General features: G+C 37.2%; 1 protein-coding gene across 3 annotated transcripts in view; it reads right to left on the bottom strand.

Moving 5' to 3' along the window:
* Positions 1-16002, bottom strand: part of LOC128868759 (putative polypeptide N-acetylgalactosaminyltransferase 9) — a 363662-nt gene that overhangs the window by 238816 nt on the left and 108844 nt on the right. Inside the window, exon 1 of one of the 3 annotated variants that reach the window (XM_054111231.1) lies at positions 5174-5635. The exons of the other annotated variants lie outside the window; for them this stretch is intronic. The gene's annotated coding sequence lies outside the window, so the exon portion shown is untranslated. Of the gene's footprint in view, positions 1-5173; positions 5636-16002 lie in introns of those variants that run through there. 3 annotated transcript variants of the gene reach the window in all.

Here is a 16002-nt window from a genome sequence, read left to right as displayed (position 1 = left end):
TAATGTGGTTCAAGTTGTATGCCGCAAAGGATTTTGCGACATCATTCCTCATGCCCTTTGCAGCCGTTTCGAATTTCTCCAATGCTTCACTGAAGAGATTCAAATCAATCTTATGTATCAATTTAAAATGGCCATTTACTATCCAGCCTTGACCTTGATTTATCGCTACCAATGGGGCATCGTAGCCGAAGATGTTGAATCCGCAAACGCAGGGGATTACGAGTAATCTAGCTTGATAAAATTTTCAATAAAAATTTACAAATTTTCTTAGTGTGGCAATAAAATAACATAACAAAAAAATCGGTAACTTCTTGTTTCAGCCTTAAGCTAATATTGCCAGTTGCGCGTGTTCTTTTCTTGAAAGCAACCTGTTCCTAATCAGAATATCCTTTGAAAGGAAAAGGGAGAAAAAACATTTCATCGTTTATATTAAAACAAGTGGCTTTTAGGAAAAGAGGAGCGTTACATATATGGCAAAAAAATATTTTTTTTTTTGTACAATTTACAACGCTTTAGATTATTTGAATATATTTGGCGTATTTTTTTCTTTTTTTTTGATTAACAGTTTCTTTCTCTCTTTTTTCTCAAATATAAAAAATTGTTTCATATAAAATTATTTGTTTTTCTTTTTTTTTTTTTTTTTTTTTTTTTTTTTTTTTTAAAGGGTTTTAATTATCACCCCATTTTTGTACGAGCCAGCGAAGGAAAAAATCCGTCAAAAAAGGAAAGGAAAGATCGGTTTCATATATTTTTTACCTGAGTCTTATGGATCCTTTTCCCATTGTTCGTTGTTACCGTGACCCTATTATCTTTTCCTACGACTTCCTTTTTGTACAGTGGCCGTTGTTTTGCTTTTATTTGCTTATTCCTTACGTACACCACGTCGCCCTGCGAATATTCCCTAGGGTGGTCCCTTTTTCTATTAATTCGCGAATTTCTTGATTCCTGATTTCTCTTTATTTGACCCCTTACCCTTACCTCATTGAAAACCTTTTCCTGAAAATTTCTTATCCCCTGGTAGTTTATTCTTTGTACCCTGTTAAAAAATATGTCGCTCGGTTTATGCTTTGTAATGGAATGAATTGAATTGTTGTACCGATCAGCGGCTATGTATAGTAACTCCTTGGGGCTGGTGTTGGGTAGTTCCTTTTGCAAACAGCGGTATATTTCAATAATAGTGGAATGAAGCCTCTCGACCTGCCCATTTACTTCACTTTTTTGAATGGGGGTCTGGTAGAGCCTGATTCCCAAACTTCTTACATAATTGGATACTAGAGGGGTGACGAATCCTCGTTCGTTGTCTGTAACTATCATCCGCGGGACCGTAAAATAGTGAATTACTTTTGCAAATTTTTTTCGCAAAAGTACGGCCGACCTGTCCTTAATGTGGAAAAACTTCGCAAATTTGGAGAATTTATCTAGACAACTTAAAAATTTCTCCCCGCTAATTTCGAAAATATCAATGTGCAGGATATCGCACGGATGTTTGGGTATGGGTGTATCTTTTAATTTTGGGACGAAAGGATGTCTGTCATATTTATTTACCCGGCATATTTCGCAAGCTTTAGTGAAGTTTCTTATCAGGCTCGCCATTTTGGGGAAGTAGTACCTTTCCAGAATTTGTCCTTTATTTTCCACCGGGTTTCTATGAGCCCGCCTGTGCTCTTCCTCTATTATTTTACAAATTCTTTCTTCATTCGCCACATCTTCTACCAATCTTTGCGTTACCCTAATCTTGTAATAAAGGAAGTGTTCGAGGTACACATCTTGGAGAAGCTGTAGCCGGTTCTCGGGAATTTTGACACCGTTGATTATATTTGGACGTAGCCTTTCTTTCAATATGCTTACTAAAGTGTCCCGATTAATATCGGCTAGAGTCACATAATGGCGAGTGTAACCCTCGTGTGGGTTCTCAACACTAAGGAGTTCCCGTCCCTCTCTTATCACGAGCTGATTCTTAAAAACATTCAAGGGTGCCTCGACGTGAATTATTAGATCGGAGGCGTCTTGTTCAGCGCTGTGGACAGTTTCTATTTCACTTGCGGTTGCGGTGGTAGAGCCCCTAGCGGCGGTCATTGTTCTGGATGTATCTGTTGCTCCTTCACTAGCCGTTTCTGTATCGGAGCCACTAGCCAACACGTGAAGTCCTGTTGTGTCCTGTTTCCGACCTTTGATCCTGGATAGGGCATCTGCCACATAGTTTGATTTACCGGGTGTGTAAATTAACTCGTGGTTGTATTCCTCTATCCGGGCCTTCCATCTTTTTAACTTCGCGTTATGGTTTCGGTTTCCTAGAGCGAAGGTCAGCGGCTGATGATCGGTATAAATTTTAATGTTTTTTGCGCCATATAAGTAGGAACGCAGGTTGTCCAATGCCCATACAATGGCCAGCATTTCCTTCTCATTTGTAGCATAGTTTTCTTCTGTCTTGCTTAGCGAGCGAGAGATGTACGCGATTGGCCTGTCCTTTCCAACCTCACCTTGGGACAAGACAGCGCCTATTGCAAAGTTAGAAGCATCCGTAGTCAAATTAAAAGGTTTCTGAAAGTCCGGGAAAACCAAAATATCAGCCGAAACGAGTAGCTCCTTTAGATCAGCAAACGCCTTCAACGCAGCGGATTCGAGCTTGATTTTTACCTTTCTCGACTGGTTAGCCTTTATTTGGGCGTTTTCTCCCCGGGTTAGACTTGTCAATGGCTTAGCCACCTTTGCATAGTCCCGAATGAATTTTCGGTAGTACGACGTCATTCCTAGGAAACGCTTTAGATCCTTAAGCGTTTCGGGAGGATCCAATTCCTGAATGGCTCTTACTTTTTTTGCATCGGGCTTAATCCCGTCAGGAGTGATGACATAACCAAGGAATTCTACGCTAGTCTTCATGAAATGGGTTTTTTCCAGATTAACTTTTAGGTTTGCACTCAGCAGCCTTGCAAAGATCGTGCTAACATTTTCTAGGTGCTCTTCTTCACTTTTTCCAAAAACTATGATGTCGTCAATATACACGTAGCAGATCTTCCCAATATATTCTTTGAGAACATCGTCTATCATGCGTTGAAAAATGGCAGGGGCGTTCTTTAGTCCGAATGGAAGCCTAAGAAATTCAAATTTTCCATTCATCGTTGAGAACGCAGTTTTTGGTACGTCACACTCTTTCATCGGAACCTGGTGGAACCCGGAAGTTAGATCAATCGTTGTAAAGTATTTTGCAGCACCTAAGCTGGCAAGAGTTGCATTTATATCCGGTATGGGGTATGTGTCGGCAATTGTTACGGCGTTTAGGCGCTTGAAGTCAACCACCATTCTATATTGCCTTTCTCCCGAAGGTTTTGGCTTTTTGGGGACAATCCAGATTGGGGAATTGTATGGACTTTTCGAAGGACGAATAATCCCTTCCTCAAGCAATTCCTCGACCTGCCTTTCAACCTCCTCTCTCATGCAGGCAGGATATGGGTAACTCTTGGTGTAAATTGCCTCTGCCGTTGTCGTTCTAATCTCCGCCCTCACTGTAGTATCCACAATTTCCCTGTCACTTATTGGATCAAAAAGTTTTTCGTGATTTTTAATGATCTGTTGCAGTTTTTCCTGCGCCCAAGTTGAAATGTTGTTATCGGAAATTTGGTTAATTTGCCCGGAAGGTTTTTCTAAAAGTGGAATTCTAATATTAGGTTTCAAAATTAGCACATTTTCCTTGCGGTCTATTATAGCCTCCAGTTCCTTTAGGGTATCATCGCCAATAATACCATCAAAGGAAACGAGACCCGGCAGTACGTAAAATGTTATAAAGGTATCGTTTCCCGCGCGTTGGAAAAATCTGCCACTAACTTCCTCAGTGATTTTTATGCGCCCTCCGGCTGAACATACGAAAAAAGGCTTCCTAAGTGTCTTACTGTTTAGGGAAAGGGTTGAATTAATGAAATTTTTATTTGCGCCAGTGTCTACAAGAAATTTCAAGGGAGTACCGTCGTTACTCACATACTCTATGTAAGGTAAGCTGGATAGGCTCCTGTCATAAAATTCACCTGGTCTTCCACATTATCCTCTGCTACTTGAGCATACTCTTCATCAATTGCCTCCATATGGAACATCCTCTGCTGTTTCTGGGGGTAATTATCTGAGCCGAATTTCCTTTTTAACGAGAATCCTTGCTGAGGTTTATTCGGGAAACTCCGACGAGTTTGTGCAGAAGGATCCACTTCCATTTTTTCCACTGGTCGATATATTTCCGGTTTTCGGGTAAATGTGCGGTTCTGGAAGGAACCACTCTGCGGCCTAAATCCGAACTTATTACTATTTCCTGTGGGTCGAAAGTTACCGCTAAACTTCGAAACAGATGGGTGAGGCTTAGAATTCCCACTCATGGTATTCATGGGAACAGTCACCGTATTTCTAATTACCGCTCCATGCACAGGTTGATTCCTGAAATTCAAATTTTGTATGTCCAAACAAGCCGTGTACGCTTCAGGCAGCGATCGCGGTTTTTGGACTATTATCATACGAGAAAGGTCGCCATTTAACCCTCTTATGAAGACATCCAGCGCTCGATTCCGGTACGTTTCCATTAAAGCACCCACAGTTTCGGCAGAGTAATTCTCGGTTTTTAATTTGTTAATTATTAGAGAAAACTGATGGTTTACGCGTGCATAAAATTCGTCTAACCTGAGACCACCTTGCGTCAACTGGCCCAACTGGTGCTCCAAGGTGCGTATGTCCCTTTTATCTGCATAATGTAGCGACAGGCAGTTTTTAATCCCTGGCCAGTCGACCTCGGAAATATTGTGTGAAATTAGAGCGGAGTCAGCATTTCCCCTAACTTTCCCCCTAATACTTTTAAGGATGGCCCTATATAGAGGTCTTGCCTTGATGATTTTATAATCATCAAGGATTCCCTCCACTGATGTCACCCAGGACACGTATTGGGAAGGGTTTCCCTCGAACACCTGAAGATCCCTAACTGAATCCGGTAATCTACCAATCTCCCTTAAGTCGTCCTCATTCACCGGCCCCTGTAGAGGAATTTCAATTGGTGCTGCCACGGGTCCCCCCACGGACGCTGCCTCAAGCTGGCGAATGCGATATTCGGCTTTTTTCAGCTCAGCCATGAGCGCGCCCACAGAGCCATTTAATTCAGTAACAGATTGGGTTAAGGAATCCATAATTAAGTAAATTGACTCACCGACTTTTATTTCTACTCCTTTTCAAACCTTTTCCTCTTCCTTCGCTGCTTCTGTCACTTTATTCTCTTCTGCTTATTTTTATCGCACTTGTTGTTTTGCTTAATTCAACTCACAGGCTGATTGATTGCATCGAGATATCCAAAATGTTGAGCTAGAAATGCGAAAGTATTAGTATTTTGTAAAATATTTTTTTTATTTTTTATTTTATTTTATTGGTTAAGGTCACGGAAGGGACGCGGGAACCCTTTTTAGTCGTCCTACAATCAGATTGTAGGCAACCTACTTAGGACGCTTCCTTCACACGATTCTCGGAAGCCTAAACAACTTTTAATTTAGCTGCCAGAGGCCAGAAATAGTTGGCGTGTTCCCATGTGAACGACAACGTGCACCCAGATAGGGCGTATCCAGTCCACTGGCTGCAGCTGCTTTATCATGCCGAGATCGTTGACGTTACCCAATTTACTTATAAACATGGCTGTAATTACACTAGCCAATTAACATTTTTCCTCTTTTTTTTTTTTTTTTTTTTTTTTTTTTTTTTTTGATATTTGCGAATCCGGGCAAGGAGTCGAACCTTGTGCCAATGGCACCCACCAATTCGCCACAGATTTTAATACAATTTTCTGCGTAATTATCTTTAAAAAATTTTTTTTTTTTTTTATTTTCACTTTTTTTCCCTTTCCACTACACCATAAGGACTCCCTTGCGGAGATCCTTATTAGGTACCCCATCTTTGAAAAAAAAGAGGGGTCCCTGCTCGGGCGCCAGTTAACGTGTCCCGCAGGACATCGTTTAAAAAATTAAAGTTGCGGGCCAACAACTTGGCCCGTTAAGTTATACTTACTTTCGGGATCCTGGAATTAATTGTCCGTTCTATGCGTTTTACAGTTTACTTTATTGTATTCCTGATTATTAGCTGGCTGAAGATTACCGTTTAAAGCCCACTGGTTCAAGACTGCCCGCGCGGCGGCACACTCAGAACCTTTTATACTAAAACTAGCCTTATTCCTACCCTAACTCTGCTGACACAGCGGTTCCCACGATGTTGTGTATTTCGGGTGAAGTTGCTGTCTGCCGGATGCGCGTGTGGATCACGTTGCATTAAGCAGACGCACTGTCAGCATATTTCAATACACGGGTGTGCTTCTGCTGCAGGTGAGCGAGTTAACTGTGGTGTTAACTTACATATATATCTATCGTACTTACTATTATTATAAACAAAATAAAAATTTTTACTATTTTTAAAAAATTCCGAAACATAACAAGAAGTAGTAAATAAATTTATAATTTTTTCGGGCAGCCGTAATTTGGCCAAACAAATTTTTTTTCGACTTTTTTGTAGTAAGTACGATAGCAGCATTCATCAAGATTAATAACCTTCTTTATTTTTTTGTTTCAGATTATTAGAACCCTTGCAATCGTGGTAAGTGTGGCGCGCCATTTTTTGTTAACCCCCCCACTTCCACAACTTATAACTTTTTGAGTTTTTCGCTCTTTGAGATTTTTAATTTTTTTATGTATTTTTAAAACATTAATAAATCTTTTATTAAAATATAAATAGTAAAAATATTTTGTATTTTTTATTTATAGCACCCGAAAAAACACCTCAAATTTTTAATAGGACCGCCAACTATTTTTGTTTTTAATTTGAATTTATGACTTAAAAAATGTACTATAAAACACAAAATATGCATTTGATTGAAGAAAATTTGCTCGTAATTTGTTTAATTATTCGCGGTACATTTGAAATTCTTAACCAACTTATAATTTTTTGTTTTTATGCAATGTGCGATAATTTTTTATATCAGGCACATGTCCCTTTGTCCGAATATGTGCTTGATTTTCGCCTAAGTACTCTATAAATACACTCAACAATTATGAGCGAGCTTTTGAATTAATTGATGGACCCGGTGTGTGCTTCTATTCGAGATGTGCATTCAAGGGCTAATAACTAAGTTTAAAAAAAGTACATAGATGGCAAATCGGATGAATACTATTGGCTGCGTTAAGGGGGGAGCCTGCTTTAGAGGCTTCAAAAATCCATTTTTTTTGCATAAATGTCTTTCCAAGCTATCCAAGAATGTGTCCTCAAAATTTCAGAAGCAAATTCAAAATATTTTCGGAGTTACAGAAGAAATTGTGAGCAAGCGTCGAGCAGGTATACGAGCGGCCGGATCGCTCGAAGTGCGATTGCTCGGTTTTTTTATTTTTACGATTTTTCCTAATTGGCGGGAAAGATAGGGAAAAAGTTAAACGTGCTATTGAAATTCTGAAATTCTCTTCTAGCTGAACCTAACAAACCTTAAGAAAGTTATGATTAACCCACTTTTTAAACAATATAAAGTGAATTTATTTTTCCAAAAAAATAAATTTTTTTTTAATTAGCGAAAAATTTTTGAATTTCTCACTTTTTGTTTAATTTTTTTGGTTTAATTAGAAGCTATACTATACTAAAATAAAAATTTGTTTGGGTTTTCGGATTCAGATGCAAATTGCGACCTGCATCTTTCCCGCCGCACGACACATGCACACTCGAGGCGCCTCGGCAAAATGCTTGTACCAGGCATAATATGACATATATTTTAATGAAATGATTTGAGAAGGTTGTTGAAATATATAACAATAAAACCTGAAAGTTTCGTTTCAATCGAATATTTCTTTCCTTCCCAAAAAAATCCACGAAAAAATCGATTTTTTGAAACCTCTGAAGCAGGCTCCCTCCTTAATATTTTAGACAGTAAATGAACTACTCTCTGGTGGCGAGAGACTTGGTTCAGCAATTAAGCTCATAAAGGAATGGATTTGGAGCCTTAACGCGCAATAAAAATATACAAAAAAAAAAAAAAACACTACATTGATTAACTTAGTCTCCTTATTGGATCTTCCTTTTTCTCGCTAACCTCATTTCCTGTCACTCACATAACTTCTTCTCTTCCACTCCGGATTACCTGAGCTGAATATAAGTTGTTTATATGTAAGTATTATATCACTGACCCACAAATTTCAGATACTTTTACTACTAATAATATTTGTTTTTTTGGTTTTCGTTTTCTTTTACTATTAACTATTCACTTTTTTTTTGCTATATTACCTTTCTTGCAGCCATTGGCTATTCAGCTTTTTGATTATTATAATTCTGCTTATTTTTAATAAACCTGTCTGCGTCATTCTTATTTACGATTATTATTAGCAAAGTTTGAAACATACTTAAAATGCGCTAACATCGAATTCAAATAGCTCCGGCAGCTGCGGCCTTCAGCTATTTTTGCATGTTTAAATAAAGAAAAAACCCAACATTTTTAGCATCGCCATTATATTTGTGTTGGCATTACTGTCACTGTATTTCTGTCAATTCAACTTTTTCTATTACTCATAAAATATAATGTTTGTATGTATGCGTGTGTATGTGTTTAGCTTCGAAAAGTCTTCGACGCATCTTTCTAACGGCAGTTTTTGTCTTTTTCGCTTCTGCTTTGCACATCATCAAGTCTCTGTGACTTCGTAACTCATTTGCATTTTAACGTGTTTTCCAAAAACTTGCGCTGTCCATAAACTTCTTCATACCGGGTAGCCCAAGTAAATAAATTAAAATCTACAAATTCTCTTTTTGGTATGATATTTTACGACTTTGTCAGAGAGAATAGAAAATTTTCATTCTAAATTTTTGAAATAAAATTTTATTCTAGTGACTGCCTTGGCTGGGTTTGCAAGATCTCGTTGACGGTTTTTGGCTCAGGATGATATTCGCTAACGGTTTGAATCATTGCTAGATTAGCTCTTTTTAACATAAAAAGAATTGCAGATTGCGGCTTTAAAGTGAGCAACTGAGATCACTAAATCCACTGAAAAAAGTACTAACGAGCTTAGCACGAACACTGTATTGATGGGCTGTGCGCCATGACACGTCCTCTGGCAGAACTTAATATCACCCCTCCTCATATTTTGAATATCTGTTCAACAAAAGGTGGCTATCGCGGTTCTGTAACCGATATTGCGCCGCATATTTGAGCCGCATTTACGAAAAAAAATAGTATTGAAGCAACCATTCCGAAATTCACATCAAACTGGCGCTCGCTGTGAATACAATGGCTGCTGGCTTCTAGGAAATTTGTGCTGCAATTTTGCTCTAACGCAAAGTTTGGTATTTTTTGGCAATATTTTCATTTACAAGCATTATTTGTTCTTTTCTCAGTGAGTTGAAAAATTCATCTGGCCCAAAGCATGGAATTAACTCGTGAAATGTTTCGTGCGTTGATTTATTACGATCTTCAAAGTGGATTATAGAAACCGGAGTACATTGAGCAACTTACTTCAATCATTGCCATTAAAACACCACACTTAGTCACTGTCACGCGCTGATACAACGAGTTCCAACGTGGCTATCCCTCTTTGCAGGATGAATTTCGTGAAGGTCGTTCAGAAACGTTTGTTGACGCTGTGCGCCAATTGATAACGCAAGATCGTCATGTGACATGCAGCGAGATAGAGGCGTCCTTGGACTTTAGTGGTACCATCCCACCTGCACATTCAATATTGCGTGAACATTTGGTCGTCGAGAAGATTTAATCTCGCTTCTACTACACAGTTTAACAATTACCCAAAAAGGACCCGTGTCGATTAGTGTAAGCAAATGTTGAAGAAATTCGGTCGCGACGGTTCAAAGCAAGTTTGTGATATCGTAAAAGATGAAAAATCTTGGATCTATGCAAATGAGTCAGAAACAAAGCGGCAATCCACAGTATGAGTGTTCTAAGACGAGCTTAATCCAGCAAAAGTTGTTAGGGGAGGAAGCACCTCAAAGCGAGAGTTGACTGTTTTTCGGAAAATCTTGTCATTTTGCAACTGTCCTACTAGAGAAACCTACAGAAATTAATTCTTTGTGTCACTTCTACACAACCATTTCTTTGCCAAAAGTTTTCAGAGAATTAAGGAATACCAACCACCGGAGACGAATCATCCGTCACCAAGATATATCAAGCCCTCACGTAGCGGCACACACAAGAGGGCTATTGAGCAAGGAAAATTTTTAATTAAGGAGTCATCCGCATAATACCTCTAATTTGGTACCTAGTGATTTATTTTTCCCCCAAAAATGCGAGGTTTACAAAAAAGCTGTTAAAACAGCTCGTTTTGGAGATATCCACTTCTGAGTGGCAAAAATGCTTTGAAAATTGGTTCAGGCGAGTGAAGAAGTCTATTGACTTCCAAGGCAATCCTCCTATGAATCATTGCGTATTGCTTTGCAATTAAATTCTCGTCAATCTGGTGCGTTAAACTTTGAGTTCTAGAGATTGATGGCAAGTTCAGGTTTCATATCAAACTTCTTCAGCAAATCTACTTTGGAAACATAGTTGGAGTATTTTAAGAATTCGGAGTTCGGAATCGATGTTGCTCAAGCCTAACTCGACTGACTTTGTTTTGTGGATATATGAAACTCAGCGACACACAGTCAGTGTCAAAACAATTTATGATGCAAATAGATACTTGTGCTTGTACCACCCGGTAGATATGTCTTGCTTCTACTCACCATGCGTACTTATGTGTTGCAAAGTTTGTTTCTGTCTCTGCCAGCTTGAGCAAAACTTTATGCGATTTCTAATACGAAAAATGCTAATTTAAATAAACTTTGTTCATTTTAGTACTTTTGGGATATTTAAAATAAACGTAATTTATGCGCATTCAGATTTCTTGTGATATAAAATGGCATAAAGATAATTTTAAATGAAGACCAGGCCAATTAAGAAGTAACATAAAATATAGTAACACTTCAAAATTCCAAAAAGTATTGCAACAAGTATTGTTATACATTAAAATTGACAAGGAAAATATGCCTTAAGTGAATACTTATGGCAAATAGAGAAATCAGTAAGGAATTCACACAAAACTAGTTACTTGAGATATCAAATTATATAGATCTACAAATCTTTTAAAACATATAAAAACTTTGTATTTTTCCCCAGCTCTCTGCATATAAATATTTATTACACCGTGACACATAAAACAAGTTTTTTATAATCCAGGAAAACTAAGTACTGCAGCATACCACGTTTTACATTATCTCATCAATTTGATTTTCTAAAGAGCTTTAAAATTTCAAAGGATTTAATAAAAAAAAAAGTTAAATACCAAATGGCCAAAAAGTAAGGTGAATTTATTTGTCAAACTTCGCGGGATTAAAATTTCGCTTTAGTTATTTCTTTCATGAGTTAGCAGCACTGTTAGTAACATCTGGGCCAACTTTCATGTGAATGTCATTATCAGTAATATATTTACGCTTGTGTTTACCAAACGACCAAGAGTGCATTTTTCGATTTTTACAATGTCTGATTTGATTGAGCAGAGAAGTGCAATCAAATTTTGTTTGCGGAATGAAATTTCGGCTGCGGAAGCGTTTAGCATGTTGCAGAAGGCATTTGGTGATTCGACCATGTCGCAGAAAAATGTTTATAAGTGGTACAAAGACTTCAAAGAGGGTGGAGAACGCGTTGATGACTTGGAGCGCGGACCATCGACGTCAACAGATGACCAACACGTCAATAAAGGGAAGGAGTTAGTGCTCAAAAATCGTATCGTCGGTTGACTGTTAAAGACCTTACTGATATGATCGGAATATCAGAAGGATCTGTGAAAACCATTTTGAAAGGCCATGTGGGCCTACGAAAAGTCAAGTCTCGTTTGGTACCGAAAACTCTCAATTTCTTGGAAAAAAGTCGTCGCATTGATGTGTGTGAAACAATGCTTTCAGACTATCAAGACAAGCTCAAATGCATCAATACGAGAGATGAGGCTTGGATTTATGCTTACGGTCCTGAAGCAACCGACCAATCAAGCGAATATCGTACTAAAGGCGAGGCCAGACCGAAAAGAGCACGTCAAAGTCGTTCAAAAATAAAGGTCATGATGACAGTTTTTTTTCGATTTTCGGGGTGTGGTGCACTATGAATACCTTCCACCTGGCCAAACTGTTAATAAGGAATATTATTTGAGCGTTACGTGAAGCAATTCGTCTAAAAAGGCCAGAATTATGGGCCAAAAACTCTTGGTTTTTGCATCACGATAATGCACCGTCTCACACAGCACTCGTTCTTCGTGACCATTTCGCCAAAAATTCCACGCATATCGTTCCGCAACCACCGTATTCGTGTGACTTCTAGCTATTCCAAAAACTCAAGAGACCACTCCGGGGAACGCGTTTCGAGTCGATTGAGGAGATAAAAGCTGAATCGAACAAGGTGCTGATGGCTATACCGGAAATGGACTATTTGGCATGTTTCGGGGATTGGAAAAATCGTTGGCATAGGTGTATTTCATTGAGAGGGGATTATTTTGATTTGATGAAATTGATTTACAAGAAGAAATAAAGATTTTTCATTTTACAACCAAATTCACCTTACTTTTTGCCCACAGTGATACTTAAACTCACTCTATGAATAGACTCTTTATAATTCATAATTTGAATATAATAATTTTTAATTACCTGGCAACCCTATCTCAAAATATGTCTAACTTAAAGAATACTCAAACCTGAGCACTTTCCGTTTGATCTGTTTATTAAAATATCAAAATTATACAATAATAATTTTTAGATACCTGGCAACCCTATTTCAAACTATTTCTGTATTAAAGAATACACAAACTTTTGCACTTTCCGTTTCATATCCTTATTAAAATGGAATAATTTTACAATAATAATTTTTCAGATACCTAGCAACCCTATTCCAAATTATATCTAAATTAAAGAATTTTTAAATCTGAATACCTTCCGTTTAATGCCCTAATTAAAATATCATAATTAGGCAATAACATTTTTGGATACCTGGCAACCCTATTCCAAAATATGTCCAAATTAAAGAATACTCAAACCTGAGCACTTTCCGTTTGATGTCCTTATTAAAATATCATAAATTTACAATAATAATTTTTTAGATACCTGGCAACCCTATTCCAAATTATATCTAAATTAAAGAATTCTTAAGCCTGAATACCTTCCGTTTAATGCCCTTATGAAAATATCATAATTAGGCAATACAATTTTTGGATACCTGGCGACCCTATTCTAAAGTATGTCTACATTAAGGAAAACTCAAACCTAAACACTGTCATTTGATGTCCTTACTAAAATATTATAATTTTACAACAATACTTTTTTAGATACCTGGCAGCCCTATTATAAAATATGCTTAGATTAAGGAATACTCAAATCTTAACACTTTCCGTTTGAGGTCCTTATTAAAATATCGTCATTTTACAACAATAATTTTTTAGATACTTGTCAACCCTATTTTAAAATATGCCTAGATTAAGGAATACTCAAACCTAAAGACTTTCCATTTGATGTTGTTATTAAAATATTATAATTTTACAACAATCATTTTTTTGATACTTGGCAATCCTATGCCAAATTAGGTCTAAATTAAGGATACTACCATACCATATTATGTCTTAATTAAAGAATACTCGAATTTTACCACTTTACATTTGGAGTCCTTATTAAAATATCATAATTTTAATCATCATAATTTTAATATCAAGTTTTAGGTACCTGGCAACCCTGTTCAAAATTATGTCTTAATTAAAGTTTACTCAAATGGGACGTATTATTTATCTGACATATTTATCTGATGTAGTTTTACATACCTTTGCTTTGATACCCATATTTACATAACTTGAATTTAATTCAGTTAACTTTTTCAGTTAGAAGGCAACCCTATTTAAAAACAGATTTAGAGCGAAATTCATTCAAACATTTTCGCTTCCATACTTCCATTAAAATACATTATTTAGTAACCATATTTAATTAGTTTTAAGTTGTTTGGATAAGCGGCAACCCTATTTAAACACATATATGTGTGGATTAAAGCATGCTTAATTACCCTTCGTTTGATACCCATAATGACGTATTTTAATTAGCCCACATAATTAATTGTTTCTACTTTTTTGATTATATGGCAGCCCTAGTTAAAACATGTTGTATTAAAGCCAACTTCAATTTTCGTCTGATACCAACATTCTAGCATCTTTTTTCTGGTATATCAAAAAGTGTACCTTTTTGCAAAAATTATTTACGTATCAGATTTTCGAAGAGTGTTCGAATATTCGAAGGCAACGAATGTTCGAAAATTTCAAGCCAATCAAGCGATTACTTTTAAGCTTTTGCGAACGCAAACAAACGCTGACTTAACTTTTCTTTATAAGGCCGATTTTTATTTATTGCCCAACGATTGCTTTTTCTATTTATCTACTAACATATTATATTTTGAAAACTTTAATATTTTTACCAGTAAAAAATTCAAAATGGAATAATTGATTTTCAGACATCTTCAGAGTTGCTCAGCTAATCATATTTTGTTAGCGAATGATTAGCCAAAATCTTTCGCTTTCAACAACGCCGCTAACAAATTATGGCGGAGAAGTGGGCAGATACTCGTGTATGAAATAACAATAAACACAGCAATAACAAATACAAAAAGCTCTTTAATACTAGAGTGATGACAAGCAGAAATCCGCGCAGCCACAAAATGTTTGCGAACATCTTGGGCGCCACCCACAGTTTCCACTCCAGCTAACCAAAAGAGGCAACCCCCATAGCCGATAGCCATTAAGCAAACTTAGGTGGCATAAGTCAAGAGTCTTTATATAAATATGTGTAAATATGTATGTATATATATATGAGTAAATAAAGAAACAATAAAATCAGATAATCATTTCGCATATCATCATTATTGAGGCTGCGTCGTCGCCGTAAGAAGAGAATAATTTAGTCAACGCCTTTGGCGTCAAAATAGCACGAACGTAGAGGTATTGCTATTAGCTTGTGTGTGTGTGTGTCACGTTTAAGCAGGCACCACGAGTGTATTAAATATTATTATCAACATTATTGTAGTTCATTAAACAATTTAACACGCCGTCATGACGCACCAACACGACAAGCCGAGGGTGAGCAAGCGACAGCTCAGCAATATTTACTACATACCGACAGGCGTGCAGACGGACGAACGAGTGAACGAACATGCGGAATGTTTGTTGCGCGCTGACCAACAATAAAATTGCGGCAAAACAGATTAAATAATGGAGCTCATCAATGTTGCTTTGGGTTTTTTGTTTGTTGTTGTTGGCATAAGTAACTAAGTACTTTCGTAAGCACTTGAGTATGTACATATGTATATATCTACGAGTTTTTTGTGAACTTTGCCGCACAGTGAATTCGCGGGATATACTATTGCTGCTATTGTTATTAGTGTTGTAATTTTTGTAGGCCCATTAAACCACATTTACCACTTTTGTACGCAATTTTTAGTTTCCGATTTTTTTTTCCTTTTCGCCTCCACTGTCATAGTAGCCAATCTCCTCAATAGTGCGTGTCCCACAGTAATAATTTTTTCCTTAATATGCTGATCATAATCCAACGACTGGGCCATGCTATTCTCGCAACTAGACAGCCATCCATCCATAACCTGCTTCTTCATCAATCTCATCACACGCCACAGTCTCCTCATACGGAGCCGCGTGCTGTTCAAATTTTGCACGTAGTCTTCGGGCGGTAGTTTTCTTCAATTTTTTAAATTTTTTAAGTGCTCTTGCCTTTTTATGTTCGCTGTATAGCTGCGTAGTTTGGGGGCGTGGTCCAGCGCTTTTATCAAGTTGTACTCATTCCTAGTGGCGTTGAAAAATTGTTTGACTTTTTGATTTATCTTTAAGTGCGTGCACTTAATGCGCGATTAAAAGCTTTTAAGGTGTTGCAGGCAGTTTTTTTTTTGCTTATGAAAAATTACATAAAGTTATAGTTGAAGGTTACGACAGGCCTTGAATAAAATGAAAAAAAAACGAA

The sequence above is a fragment of the Anastrepha ludens genome, chromosome 6, assembly GCF_028408465.1.
Source record: "Anastrepha ludens isolate Willacy chromosome 6, idAnaLude1.1, whole genome shotgun sequence".
Lineage (NCBI taxonomy): Eukaryota > Metazoa > Arthropoda > Insecta > Diptera > Tephritidae > Anastrepha > Anastrepha ludens.
The sequence above is the reverse complement of the archived record's forward strand: the minus strand, read 5'-3'. Positions and strand labels throughout refer to the sequence as shown.